At 49.2% G+C, this 14,173-nt stretch overlaps 1 pseudogene; it reads right to left on the bottom strand.

Moving 5' to 3' along the window:
- Positions 1–10,965: 10,965 nt before the first annotated feature.
- On the bottom strand, positions 10,966–11,987 carry LOC147692321 (dynein axonemal assembly factor 10 pseudogene; annotated as a pseudogene).
- Positions 11,988–14,173: the final 2,186 nt, after the last annotated feature.

The following is a 14,173-nucleotide window of genomic DNA, read 5'->3' as shown; positions in this document are numbered from 1 at the left end:
GGCTGCCAGGTTGATTCACAGACTGCCTAAACATGCATCGGTATCTCTTCTCCGGGCCGTCAGCAGTTAGGCCTGCTGGTTTCACTATGGACAATCCCATATCTAGGCTATAATTCATCCCACAAATAAAATACATTTACTTGATTTATTGGAGTGGGGAGACATGTTGTGGTGGCCCCATTAGCATATCTTGCAGGGGGGGCTCAAGTTTTTGGCGCGTTGCCGTTGGAATCGAACACGGAAGTCAGAGCAAGCCCGGCTGCCCCCGAAACAATTGAAGAAATTTGCCGTACATCTGAAAATTGAGGTAATCATGCCACATTCCGCCTTTTGAACTAGACGATACGAGAAGTTTCAAGCGCAGCGCTTCCATCTGCAAAATTCAATGCAACCTACCAATGAGAGAAGGGACCCCGCCATAAAGCTAGGATTTAAGCTATAGGGTTCCCGCCCCTACTGTGAATGGGATACTACAGCACTGAAAGAAAAAAAGATACACAGGCCATCTCCAGTCCCTGTCCTGAGGAGAACCCTCGAGTGTTGTAAGGGTTCGAAACGCGTTGACTCTACGCTGGAATAAGAATGTCTATGCGTGTTGCAGAAATGCAGTTTAAATAATCCTTTCTTGCAAATTAGACCCTGATAAAAGAACTGTTTTCCAGTGTAGCTGACAGGCAGGCCTATGAAAATCACTAGTTGGCCGCTTGTTTGGACATACAAATAGGACTGGTGCCCCATAAATGTAATATTAGGTGGCATCCACCCCCTTGTGTTTATATATGGTGTTATATGAATGTTTTTACATTACGTTTTCATTGGTTGTTATATGAATGTATTTCATTTATTCATGTGGTCATTGTTTGTAATATGTGTTGATGGTGTCCATTGTTTTTGACAATAGTGTCTCTCTTTCGCACATTTTTTTAAACTGAAAAAAATATGTAAATAAGTAAAAAACTATCAAAATGAAAACGGTGCCCGCTTAGGATTATTGGCTAGATGTAGTGCTAATGTTAATATTTTGAATGTATGTACCTGGCCATTTCTTGTTGTTTATCAAGTTTTGTTACAGCACTATCAAGTGGTAGACCAGTCCCCCTTTTAAAGCGTGAGAGAGTTATTTAAAAAAAGAAAGGAGGGAAAAGGTGCCTGTTAAAAGTGACCTTGGTGTGTTTCCGTCACCATAACTGCAGTAAGGAATAGGACAGGAATGGATGAAGAGGTAATTATGTTTTATGGACTCAGTGAATGGGGAGATATGCACAGGCAGCAAGCACAGTGAAAATAATCGCCTCTAGGCACTTCCATGCGGCACAGGAACAGCTGGCCAAGCTGTGATTCTTATGTAATTCTCATTAATGAGCAACATAGTTTCAAAGACTACCTATTTGGATGGCTGGGATACATGTGGCATGAGAGACAACTGGTAAAATGAGAATGCTAAGATTATTATCCTCCCACTTACAAGTTAACTACCTAAACCCCCGAATCACATCTTCTCCTCAGCAACCTGACCACTGCAGTCAGGGGGCAACTGAAAGCAGTTGCGGATTACCAAATAGGCAAAGTAGGCACCGTACATGGGCCCACACTATTTAGGGGCTCTGCGACAACAGATCGTAATTATATTGATTTGACCTTGAAAGAAAATTACAATCAAACTTTCTTAAATTGTTGCCAATTCATTTTTCTTCAATGACATTAACAATTGTTAATTTGTTTATTTTTGTCTAATAAATGTTATTAAAATTATTGGTTGGCAAAATTAAAGACATATTAAGAGATAATTTGAGAGGGAGGGCCGACAATTTGATACCAGTACCAGGATGCTTGTTCCAGGGCCAGGGAAGACCTGGCTTGGAGGTTCTTCCTGTCGGGTCCCCGGGTGACGTCACTTCCGGCGTGGGAGGAGGGGAGTGGGGGGGAGAGGTATTTGTGCCGTCGCCGCCCACCTTGCGCCCTCTTTGGTCCTGGTCATCGACGAGGACAGTCCCCCTCCTCCCACCGAGCCGAGCTGCCCGATCGCTGTTTTGCGGTGGATCCACGGTGAGTTTCCCCCACCACCTGGCCGTCCCTCCCTTGCTGCCACCTGGTCCCCCCTCCAGGCGGGCAGTCTTGTGTGCCCCGGTCCCGGGTAGTTGAGTTGGCTCGGGGTCCTCCTTCAGGCTAGCGTGGGCCTGGTGGGTTTTTGCTCCTCGGGTGCTTGGGGGACTGGGGTAGGATTTAGTGCTTCGGTCCCGGATTGTTGGGTGGGCTCCCGGGGTCCCCCCCTTGGGCTAGTGTGTGTCCTGGGGGGGGGGGGTTTGCTCTGTTAGTCGAGTGCCTGGGGGCCGGGGAGGATTGTGGATCCTGTTGGCGTCTACGGTGTGCTGGGGTTTGCGGCGTGGCAGGGTTGCGGTTGCGGGAGGGAGGGGGGAGAGATTTCAGGCCCTGGTTCTGGTGGCTGGGTGTAGGGATCCCGGTGCCTCACGCCTGGTCTGCGCTTGCACTGCTTTGTTCTCGGGGCGGGGCAGGTAGCTGGGGAGGGGGACTCGCTTGTGCTGGGGCCTCGTGCGGGGTGGGCTCAGGGGTCCTGGGGGGTTGGTCCTGTGTAGTGGGCGTATTCCACGGTGCTCCCGTCGGTGTCTTTGCGGGAGGTGGGGGTTTGCGGCCTGGTGCCGCGGCGTGCGGAGGGTTTGGGGCAGGGGTTTACAGTCAGGGAGGCCAGCTGGGGGATGTTTATTTTCCTTGCCATACTTCTCTCGAGCCTTGCGCCCTCTCCTGTTTTTCCTCGTGCGCGTGTGGGAGGGGGGGTGGGCTGGTGTGCTGTCGCTGCATTTTCTTGTAATAGGTGCGCCCCCCAGCTTCCGCCATGCGTGCTTGCGAGGGGTAGCTCGGGGGTGTTACAGGGGTTTTGCTCCCTCAGCGCCTTAAGCCAGTTTCCTGTTCTGGACCAGTGTTAGTGTGGTTTTTTGTGTGTTTTTTTATTGCAAGGATAAGTACTATGTAACGTGTTGCGCTACCTCAGTTGGGGCGTTAGGCGAACAGCTGACCATGCGCTGGGTAAACAGGTTCGTTCCTGTTCTGTGATTCAAATGCATGAGTACGCTCGAGTATAGCGCTGCATGTGTGAGCTTCATGCATCTCTATGTGCGAGTCTTTCAAATGATATCGATGTAGTGTCAGGTTGTACGATTAGAAATTTGCCAATGTCTGGTTCTGGTGAGGTGCCGGCTCGGGCGAGCGGTTGAACCATGGGTACAGGGTACGATCCGGGGCACGGTTGAGGCACGCATTGTAGGCCCTTGAGTTTGGTTATCTGGCCTACATGGAATTTTGGTGTGGTATGCCCAATGTAGTTTCATGTGGGCAGACTTTACTTTGGGCCGCCTTCCGGAGGCATGCAACTTCTTTTATTACTGGGGTCGCCAGTGCGCCCACGCATAGCATAGGTCCCTTTGGCCTCCGGGCATTTGTTAGGGCGGGAGCAGGTGTTGGTGTGCCTCTGAGGATGGTGGTGCCCTCCCAGTGAGCCTGTGCTGTTAACCAGGGGTAGGGCTAAGGCGCTAGAGGTTGCTGCCAGGATTTTGTGGGGGGGAGGATAGCTGATGTGTGTTCTATGTCCATGCAGGAACCAAACAGGAGAGGATGTTGGGGCCCGTGGAAGAACACGAGAGAAGTCGGCGGTTAAAAAGATGGCCGAACACTGGGGTCGGTGTGCCAAGGGGCTGGCAAGCAGGCGTGGGATGGATGCTAACGTGTGTTTTCTAATTTCAGATTGTCTGTTGCCTAGAGATTTAACGACGCCGAGGACTTTGAAGTTGGTCAGGAGCAGGAATGGTCTGACACTCTGCGTGTAAGGGCTGGTCATGGTCAAGGGAGGGGAAGGTTCTGCGAGGTGTCCATCAACAAGCAACGTGGTTTTTAAGGAGGCGAGGGGGCGCTGCTAACCTTTCTTTTCATTTTATATATAGAATTGTCGCGCTGGACTCACTTTCAGGCCGGGATCACGCATACGCATAGTCACCTCCTCTTGAGTAAGTAAGTCAAGGGCTTGTGGGAAGCGGGCTCAGCAATGTTGGCAGTAGGTCTGGCCTAGCTAATGAAGTATTAAGGATATTTCTGACACTGACTTTATCCTGTAGATTGAGTGACGCAAGCCTGACGATACCCCGTGGAGAGCCAGGGCTCCCCACCCCTTTTTAAGCAGACGTTGAAGGGGGACGATTCTTTGCCAGATGCGACGCAGGAGGCGCAGTGGGCGGTGTTTATTCGTATGGCCAAAGGAAAGGGTCTGTCTTGGGCCACAGGGATCTTGAAGGACGTCAAATCTGAGGACTCGGACGTAATCTGTGAGCCACGCCCCTGGATCTTGACCTTAACCAGTAGGCTGGTCCCTTGAGGGCATTGAAGCGGGCCCACAAGCCCACGTCCAAAGAATTCCCACCAGACCCGCGACCAGCCAAGACTAGGGCTTTGCACCTGCAGAAGAAGGCGGTGCCCCTGCCGGTCACCCCTCAGCCCTTGGCCCCGATGGCTCCCCAAGACAATCTCCAGACCACGGCGGGGTACGCTACTCGTGAAGACCTGGGTAAGCTCTCGGACACTTTAAAAGACTTCATGGCAGAACTAAGGGGGCTATGGGTTGCCCCTTCTCCGGCCCCGCTGGTCAGTGTCCCAGCAGTTGGAGAGGGAGGGGTTAGGGCGGCGGCATCAGTGTGGGTGAGCCAGGTGAAGGTGCCGCAGACTCCGCTGGGGGCTCCACCCCCCCAAAGCCCGAGTGTTTCTTTGGTGGTCACGACCACACCTTTGCATAGTAGGCCCATAAAGGGAGCCAGGGAGTCCCCCCCCCCCCCCGTGGCACCTGTTTTTCCTCCCTCATCTAGCAACAGTCATGAAGCTTTGGACGCCGCAGTGTTAGCCAGCTCTGTCCCGACCACAGGTACAGCTGTTTCCCCTGCACCCAGCAGTGGAGCTGCACAACTTCCTCTGGCCGCAAGCGGCACACCCAGTGTAGTTTCCCCTGCCGCGCAGTTAGCCCCCCCAGTGCCAGTGCAGTCGGTCACCGCTGCACCCCTGTTATCTGGTCACTGTAACTTGGCCTGGCAGGTACCTTTAGCTGCCAAGGAGATTATATGGAGGCGAGAGCTGATAGACATCTTTTCACTACTCTTACTGGGGCAGGATGGGGTGGATGTCAGAAAGGAGGGGGCGAAAGAGGAAGACAAGAAAACAAAGTATCAGCAGTGGCCGGAGAAAACTATTGATAACTGGCTTGACGCTTTTGCCATTCTATCAGCGGTCATCTTAGAGAAGCATCCCGAGCAGGCGCAGGCTCTCATCCAATACGGCACTCTCATTCGCAAAGAGGGCATGGCATGAGGCTGACATGGTTGGTTGAGTTATGACCGGGAGTTAAGGAAGAGAATGTCTTTGTGTCCAGAAATGAGGTGGGACCAGAAGGAAGTGCAGTTATGGCTGGATCACATGGGTTCTCACATGGTGCAAGGCGCAGTGGCACAGAGTAAGAGTCAGGGGAACAAGGATGCCGGCAGCCGTGCCTTTCACTATGAGACGCGGGGGACAAGCAGCCGTTTGGGGGGGTTCAGGGGGAGAGGGAAAAACAGAGGGGTGTTCAGGAGGTCGTCCCCGGGGACCTGTCGTTTGTTCAAAGCAGGGGATTGCACTTGGGGTAAGATATGCAAATTTGCCCACGCTTGCAACAGATGTGGAGGCCCCCACACAGCAGCTTATTGCCACTCTCAGCAAGGGGGCACCCCCAAAAGTAAACAGGAGGCAGGAACGCAGTAAGGGCGTCTGGGGTTCCCCCCTCTCCCACCACCCCCCTCCCAGGTTTAGCTAAGCAGCAGTCTTCACATAGCACCCGGCCCCCCTCTCGTTGGTCCCCTCCACAGGTAAGCTTGAAGTCAGTGAGGGTGCAGTGAAGGGCCCTTCGCCAGTGGTCATGTCAAACTTGTTGCCTCTCTTGAGAAAATACCCACTCACTCTTGACAGTCAGTTGCTGCTGGAGGGGTTTAGTGAGGGTTTCCGAATACCTTACGTAGGACCCGAAGGGCCCAGGGAGGCGGACAATCTTAGGTCAGCCAAAGATCAACCGGATGTGGTCAGGGCCAAAGTGAATAAGGAGAGGTTACTGGGGAGAGTCGCGGGCCGGTTTTTGAGGCCACCTTTGGACAATTGTGTGGTGTCCCCTCTGGGAGTGGTACCCAAGAAAGAGCCTGGGGCTTTCTGCTTAATTCACAACCTCTCTCACCCCCGATGGGGCCTCTGTCAACCATGGTTTGGAGGAAGGAACTTGCTCGGTCAAGTATTTTACTCTGGACGTGGCTTTGGATTTAGTCAGGAGGGCAGGCAGGGGGGCATGGTTAGCCAAAGCGGACATTGAGTCGGCTTTCCGGTTACTACTAGTGCATCCGAGCAGCCAACACCAGCTAGGTTTCAAGCTAGGGGGCCAGTACTTTTACGACCGATACATGCCCATGGGTTGTGCGGTGTCATGCGCGTACTTTGTGGCTTTCAGCAGTTTCCTTCAGTGGGCTCTTCAGTCAAGTTATGGGGTCAGAGGGGTGTCTCACTACCTGGACGATTTCCTTTTCATCGGGAGTGATGGGTCACAGGAGTGTAGCGAGGCCCTACGGGATTGTGAGTTATTGGCTGCGCACCTAGGGTACCCCCTGGTGCCTGGCAAGACTGTGGGTCTGGCACAAGTGTTGACCATTCTAGGAATTGAAATTGACACGGTGGCAGGTGAATCCAGGATACCAGCGGACAAGGTCCGGGACCTTGCGCAGCACATCCAGGCAGCTTTGGGTTAGGAGATGGTGACACTAGGTTTCTTACAAGGCTTGCTGGGCAAACTGAACATCGCCACCAGAATCATACCGGCAGGGAGGGTCTTTGCTCTCAGAATTGCCAGGGCTACAGTGAAGGTCAACAGAAGGTACCACTTAGTCAGACTCAGTAGAGGGATGAAGGAGGACTTAAGAATGTGGTCAAGCTTCTTAGAAGACTTCAATGGTTCAGTGGTTTGGAGGGCACCTTGGGCGGGGTCTCCAGAACTCGCTCTGTTCATGGATGCGTCAGGAAAAGAGGGCTTTGGGGTCATCTTGGACACAGAGTGGTGCATGCAGGGTTGGCCCAATGTGTGGTGGAAAAAGAAGATCACAGCGAGCCTTACTGTCCTAGAACTCTTCCCGATATTAGTGGCATTCCACCTTTGGCCCGCGGCGCTGGCGGCACGTAGGGTCTTGTTCTGGTCTGACAATTTGGCAGTGTTGCAAGCCATCAATTCACATTCAGCATCCTGCCCGCTAGTCTTGTGCTTACTCAGGGAACTGGTGAGGGTGTGCTTGGTGAACAACGTCGAGTGTAGAGCGTGACATATACAAGGGGTGCAAAACATAGCGACTGATGGTCTTTCTCGCTTTCAGTTTCACAGGTTTCGGGAGGCGTGGCCGCGAGCAAGGGAGGTGATGACCCCTTTCCCAGCACATCTGTGGTTCCTACTGAATCTGAAAGGCGTTTGATGTTGCTAGATGAGCTGGCCTTGGCACCTCGGACGATCAAGCAGTACCGGGCGGGTGTGGAGAAGTTCTGCGCAGTAACCGGTGCTTGGGAACAAGAGAGGCCTTCCCTGAAGAACAGGACTCAGGACTTCATAATGTGGGCCAAAGATCAGGGGAAGTCACAACCGTGGATAGCAGGACACTTGTCAGCAATCAGCCACCACGCTAGGTTGAGGGGGCAGTTAGATCCTACCAAGTCCTTCTTAATAAGGTCGGCACTGAAGGGCTGGGCCAGGAGTGAGCCGCGGGCACCCGACACCAGGTCAGCTATAGACTTTGCAACTCTGCAAGGGATGCTAGATTGGGTAGGTAGGGCCACTCACTCAGTTTTTGAAGCAGATCTTTTTTCGGCAACTTTTGTGTTGGCTTTCCTCGGAGCATTTAGAATTGGGGAGCTGGTGGTGAAATCTAAATAGGACACATCAGGCATAGCCTTGTCCAGACAGGATGCAGTACTGACAGACGAGGTCCTAACTTTAAGGCTGAGGAGATCAAAAATGGACCAGGATGGGGCAGGGAAAGTGATAGTGTTGAACAGACTGGAAATCGCCAAGTATTGCCCAGTGCGCCTAGTCGCGATATACCTGGCGCTGCGCCCCTCTAGCGAGGGTTACCTCCTGATGCACGCAGATGGTACCCCTTTGACCAAATATCAAGTACAGTGCATAATGGAGGTGTGTTAAAACTCTCAGGCAATAAGGTCCAGGGCAAGCGTTTCTGCAGTGACTCATTTAGAATAGGGGCAGCAACCACGGCCTTCCAGGCGGGCTTGCCAGTGGAACACATAAAACAAGTGGGGCGTTGGGAGTCAAATTGTTACAGAAAATATATACGTTCATAAGAGTCATGATGAAGCAATGGTCCTGGAGCTTAATGTGCTAATTATTGTGTGACTTAAGAGTCGATGTAATTGTGATATTGATGTGGTTGAAGAATTGAGTTTTGTGGATATAATAAACAGTGTGTCAAACTTCTGCATCTTTATTTACCAGGTACGGGACATTCAGGAATCCTGAAGGTATCTCAGTGGGCTGATAGCAGAAAATGGAAACACAGGTTCACAGCAACAAGGATATTTGGCTGGGGACACCCGACATGCGTTGGAATAGCTTGAAGCGAAAAATTCTTCAGAGACTGGGCGGGGGGTCTCGCCACCCGACTTAATGGTAATACACCTAGGAGGAGATGATTTGGTTCCCCTAGGGTGTAGGGACCTGCTTCATGTGATGAGGGGCACTTTGCGCGAATTGAGTAACATGCTGGGTCCTGCGAAATATGGTGGTCCGAAATTACGCTTAGGTTGTTTTGGTGGGCGCACGGTCAGGGGATGCCATGGAGACCTCGCGCAGGTGGGTGAACAGCGCGATGCGCAAATTCACGGAGCAAAGAGGCTTTGGTTTTGTCAGGCATGGGTTGCTGCATGCAAAATGCACGGGGTGCTTTGAAGACGATGGAATACACCTGTCCAAAGTGGGGATGGGCCTATTCCTGCTAGACTTAGGCGAGGCATTGGTAGCAGCAGGTTGTAAGTGAAAGCTCAGTATAAGGTGGGGGGGCACATACTGAGATAAAAATCAGCTCGGAAATTGTAGGTAACTGGCATCGTGCAGGGTATCATATATTAGCAGACTTTTTCAGAGATGACAGATGGATAACTCCGGTACAGATGTCACGACTGATTCAAGGACACTTCCTGTTAAGTGTCTTTTATATTAGGTTTTACAAAATGCTGAAATTACTTGATCTTAAACATATTAGCACCCCTAATCAGATATGGAATGATCTTTTTGTAGCCTCACTGGTTAGAAAGCCAGGGGAATGGAACCGTTGTCTTGCTCAGAGCATTGAGAAAGACCTTAGTATAAAAGCAATCAAAAAATGGCAGGAACATGAGAATCATAATATATCTCTTAATACTTGGAAAACCTTAAATAAATTAAACTTCTGTGTATTGAGAGGGTCCAACTGGCGCAGAATGCTCTTTTTTAATAAATGGTTATTATATCGCACTCCTGCTCTCATCGCTAAAATGTACGATAATACTTCTGCTACCTGCTTTAGATGTAGGCATTTTGCTCCCGCCAATTGGTCCCATATAATTACACTGTCCCTGAAAATCCTAACATTCTGGAATGAAATTTTTGATTTCCTCAGTACCGACTACAATATTAGGATTGTTCACACCCTTCAATTAATGCTTTATGGCTATTACCCCGATCTTGGTTTGGCAGATCATTTGGTAAAACTGCTGTACATAGTTTCAGCTGTAGCAAGATCTTTGATACTACAGAACTGGCAGTCGATATAGGTTATATAAACAACAAAGACATTAAGGAGGGCCGGAGGGATGTTTACAGACCAGCCTAGGTTATATCCCTCAAAAAACTACATGTACAACATACAAACCTAGGGGTCTAAAAAGGGGATATTAGAGAACCTCTAAAAAGGTTATCTTAATGTTTGTATTAATACATCAAGATAAAGTCAGGACTAACTACTACATATTGCATCGGACGTGAGATGCCAACAAAGGGCCACCAGTAATTGTAGAGCAGAGTTCTTCAATCTGTGTGGCGCGCCCCCCTGGGGGGGGCGCACCATCATCTTGAGGGGGGCACGTGCTCCACCTCAAAATCTCACCGTCCCATGTGCGACGTGCCATACTCATGGAATTTAAAGAAAAGCGTTGTCTGCTGCCTTCAGCTCTCTCGGGGACACTGACATTGTGATGGTGTCTGGTCCAAACCTGCCTCTCAGGCACTGACGCGCAGGCAGGCGCACAACGCCCATTAAGGTCAAAGGGCTTCAGCCCACTCTCCCACCCCTCTTGTGTGGCAGCCCGGGATGAGACCGCTTCCCGGGAAACACACAGCCGCACCGAGTACTTCACAGGTCTTTTAAAGACCATGTGCTTCTTAGTGACGCCTTTGTGTTTTTTTCACGGCTTCTTAGAAGCCCTGCCTCTCCACTCTGCCTGTTGATGGAATAATAAGCCCCCCCCCCCTGAAATATTTCCGCAGCCCCGCACCCGCCCGAAATTTGGCCCTAGTTGCGCCTCTGGCTGTAGGGCACATTAGTTGCGTACAGCATGACAGCAATTCTGAACGGTAAGAAAAGGTGCCCTCTTCCGCACAATTACAAACATCTGTAAAAGTTTGCCCGAAATATACATTTGAAAAGGATCAAAGGAAAACAGGTTTCCTGCTTATGGTGCTTCCTCTAGGCAGCAAGTTCTCAATCAAACAAGGTCTCTTTAACGTCCAACTTTCAACTGAGGTATGTGCATATGTAATTCCGTTTAAAATTAACCAGCATTTCATATACATCTACTTAAAAAAAAATAAGAATCCTTGAATTCATTCCAGTCTTTGGTGGCGCTTTCTCTGGATGTCAATCTGCCTTAGACTTTATTAAGTTTAGTCACTATGACGTCTCGCACGGTCTGGTCAAACGACGTGCAGACATACATACAGCCCTTGTTTGTCAGGGCCCCAGTCAATGCTAGCAATGGGCTGTGTGGACAAGGTTACATTCTGCAGAAGAGCGACGGATCCTGCGACCCCCTCCTCCACGCCTTCAGAATCTTTCTGCGTCCGCTGAGCGGTATACTCATACTTCCAAAGATGCAGACTCCCAGCTCATCCTGTTGTCATAAATATTTCTCTGTTCTGTGGCAGGTGACGAACTTGCCAAACTGTGGATTTGTGAGCCTTTTCTGCAAGAGAAGCAACACCTTTTTTGGGATGCCTGGTTCTCATGTCAAAAACATGAAACTTCCCTTACAATGAAGTGGCCATCAGTTTATTCATTATTATATCCTTCCTGTCGAACTCAACACTGCAAACCCCATTCTTAATGTTAGTTTCCCACCGAAGAGGCATGGTTCTTAGGTCAAACAGCTTAATATCACCATTGTCATATCCTGCACAGACAGCACGTTCTTGTGGATTGCATGCATGTCCGAATGCAACAGTCCAACAGTCTCTCTTAGTTTCTCCTTCTCGAGGTTCCATGTTGGCGACTGGTATACCTTTTTGTCTAGTATCCCATACCTTCACAGTTCCATCTCTGCTCCCAGTAACAATTTCTGGTGCTCCTTCACCGTAAACTGGGATTTCTGCTGCTTTCAAATTCCACACAGTGAGGTTTTCATCAAAATCTCCTGTAGCAAGATACCAATGCTGTAGCACTGAAGCACCAAATGTTCCACATTTGATGGGCTTGGGCTTTTTCTAGCTCGCTCAGCAGCTCCACCTCTCCGTGCTGGATTTCATAGATCTGTAGTAAGCCGGTGCCCCGCGGGTAGTTGCCCAAACAAACAACACAGGCTCTGTGAGGCAGACACTTGCAATCAAAGACAGTGTAGTTAAGCAACTTCTGGATGTGGCAGATGATCTGCAGCTTCTCCAGTGGGCTGCACATGGCGTCATTTACGGCAGTCGGAACCCCTATGCCTTGGCTCTTGACAACAATACATGAGCAACGCTCCGCCCTCAGCTTTGGACACAGAGGAACGACTTGGTGTGCTATCCCTACCAGCAAGAACTGGAGTACTCTTCAGTGTCTATGGTCACTGTAAACGATCACAAAAAACTGCATACACACAGAGAGCCTGCCTGATTTCTATTGAAGTAAAAAGTTAAATTTGTTATTCTGTGCCTCACCTCTTCCGATCAAATGGGTGAGATATAGAAATCTGTAAATTCAGATCAGAGCCCTGTGGATGAAAATGCTCAGCTGCTCACTAGATTTTTAACTGCCGCCATTGAACAAGTTTGCGTATTCTTTTACTAATTATCCACCGTTCGTGTTTTTCAGAACAGTAACTGAAAAGGTGCAGCTGTCTTAGCGCAGTTACATGATGAAAATGTACTTCTGTGTATTTTTCTGACTGCTGGGCCAGGCCCATTCTTTTTCTCAGAAATGTCTTTGATACCATGGTCACACGTACGATTCCTTATAGGCCCACTCAGCCAAACATGTTTCTGAGGTTGATAAAATGATAGCCGTTTAGTTGAGTAGCAAAGACGTGATGACACTTTGTCAAAGGCCGTGTGATGTCTCTTCCTGTACAGTCACTGGGGTCAAAGTACTGGTGTTCTGGCTTTTGCCCTCCATGCAGATCTAAGAGGTATGCCCAACAGCTGTGCAACATGCACACCCAAGTCATTTTAGCCAAGGACAATGGCGACTGCCAACCCATCTTTTTGATGAGGTATTTAAAATTGTGTATAACCTGTCCATCACCAAAGCACCTATGCCTGTTGGATGTTTATACTCCAGATGCTGGCAGTACAGCTGGAGGCCTGACAGGGCAAAAACTGATTGTAGCCCTTGTAGTAACTGCCCTGCATGGTCCCATTGGAAGCAGCAGAAGACACTACATGAAGGTAGCAGAGTAAGGCCTGTAAATGGAGTAGCCAGAGGAGAGTAGCCAGGCCTACTGGGGGAGAGCGGCTCCACTACTAGTTGGTCACAGGCATTGAGCACTTGGATGTATGTAGAATCAGTCAGGAGTGGAGTGCAACCTTGACTTTAACATTCATTATCAGTTGTAGTAATTAAGAAAGGCTGGTCAGTAAGGAGCTCCACTAGCGATACATTTAAGACATTTAAGTAGTGACATCTTGCTTTCTACCATGAGATAAGACATCTCCTTTTTTGTGATAACCTAGGTTTAGGTTTACGCACAAAGTTAATCTTCTTGCAATGGGAATGGTGATATGCCCTGTTTGTTCAACAGAACTTCTGTTTTTAGATAAAGCTAAAGAGAGTTAAACATTCCTGGTAGCACTGCTGTATTTGTTCTTCCAGAGGAATGTGCATTTGGAGGCATAGCTTTTCAATAATGTTAGGGGTGTGTGAGCCTGAGATTACCTACCAAGCATCAAGGTGTACTCAACAAAATAGATAGACAAGATGGAGCTCCTGGACAGTGGTAACAGGCAGGGTTAGTAGCATGCTTTTTCAGTTATTTAGAAAAGTACGCCCAGTCAGCATTGGAGATCAGTGAGATAATCTTGACTATGTTGTCCACTGTAGTCTAGTTCCTCGTTACAGCAATGAAGGGCAGAAAGGCCACGGAGAGCAAGCTAGCATAACCCAAAATTAACATCAACAGACCAGGCTTAGGGTGAGCAGCGGCAGCTGAGTTTTTAGTAGCCCAGGCACAGCAGCAGAACACGTGTGGAAAGATTGAGGAATCAGGGTAAGCAGTCTAGATAAAAGCATCAATTTGCAGAAAAAGCTGCAGAATACCAAACAGCATGCAATAATAAGGCACCTAAACCTCCAGGAAGGGAAAGTTTGGAACTCCCTGAACCATGAAACTGGTTTACTCCATGGTGATCTATATAGCAAGGAACCAATGATCTCACTTTCTTTCTCCTTTTTAATAAAATATATAGAAATGGTTTCAGAAATCTAACGATATGAACATTATGTGCAAGGATTAATATGCTGAACAACATTGTAATTTGTTTTTTTTCTACTGAGATGTACAATGCCCATTGTTAAACTTCAAGCAGTAAAGTTTTGAGCTAATGCTTCTAAGTGGCTGTGGATGTAGTAGGTTCAATCAGTTATCTACCAAATATGGCCTGGGATAT

This window comes from Lissotriton vulgaris, chromosome 9, assembly GCF_964263255.1.
Source record: "Lissotriton vulgaris chromosome 9, aLisVul1.2, whole genome shotgun sequence".
Classification (NCBI taxonomy): Eukaryota; Metazoa; Chordata; class Amphibia; order Caudata; family Salamandridae; genus Lissotriton; species Lissotriton vulgaris.
This window is presented reverse-complemented; position numbering and strand designations above follow the sequence as displayed.